Source organism: Physeter macrocephalus, chromosome 16, assembly GCF_002837175.3.
Source record: "Physeter macrocephalus isolate SW-GA chromosome 16, ASM283717v5, whole genome shotgun sequence".
Taxonomy (NCBI): domain Eukaryota; kingdom Metazoa; phylum Chordata; class Mammalia; order Artiodactyla; family Physeteridae; genus Physeter; species Physeter macrocephalus.
This window is the reverse complement of record NC_041229.1, coordinates 100,071,897-100,072,990: the sequence shown is the minus strand read 5'-3', so window position 1 is coordinate 100,072,990 and position 1,094 is coordinate 100,071,897.

Sequence of the window (1,094 nt, the reverse complement as noted above, 5' to 3'; positions counted from 1 at the left end):
TAAACAAAGGTAAATCATATTTTAGAGGGCAGCAAATATGAACAGAAAATAAAAAGAAATTCATTTAGTATATGAGAATGCTATTGTATTCACTAGCAATAAGAACTTATCAAGATGACACAATTTTGTGTTTAATGAAATGAAGAGGGTGTGAAAGAGAGAGTGGTAATTTATTAAAATTATTTGAAATTTAGTGAACAGGGCACACCTCTCTTTTTAGGGGGACTGTATATCTTAACTAAAAACTATATAGAAAAAATTGTCACACATGAAAATAAATTACTGGAATCCCTTTGATTCAGTATATTTCACTGACTTCTAATGTAAACTTTAATAAAGGTATAGAAGAATAAAACTGAATGTTCATATTTTAATTGATAAATGAAAAGACAGACAGATATGTAGATAGGTAGGTAGATATATACAGTCAGAATCAAATAGGTAGAGATAGTTCACCAACAGGGTAAATGGGTAATTTTGGTATTTCTCATCATGGACTATTATGCAATCATGAAAATGAGAATATGGAAAGCTAAAAATACATACACAAAACCCATTATAAATGTTATGTAGAGAAAAGAATATGTCTGTTGATTAGTATGAATGTAAGTAACCATAAACAGAACTGATTTTTAACCATCATCATTTAATAAGTGTTGTTTGAGGACCTACTATGTGTCATAGTCTTTTAGGTGCTACAGTCTTAGTGGTAAGCACAATAGACAAGTACCAGCTCTCAGGAACTTGTATTCTAGGCAGGAGAAGCAAACAATCAAATAAATGATAGAAACATCAGATTGTGATAAGTGAGTGCCAGGCAGAGAATTAAGATGAAGTGGGAGGGAGTGTCCAGAGAACAAGGTGAAATTGGACAGTCAGAAAAGGCCATTTGAAGGAGTTTTTTGTTGTTTCTTTTTCTCTGTCATGTCTTCAAAATTCTTCAGTGTTTTTACAATTCAAAAGTATATTTCAGAAGTTATTTATTTTTTATTTTAGTTTTTCTGAATTTTATTTTTTTATTATTTTATACAGCAGGTTCTTATTAGTTATCCATTTTATACATATTAGTGTATATATGTCAATCCCAATCTCCT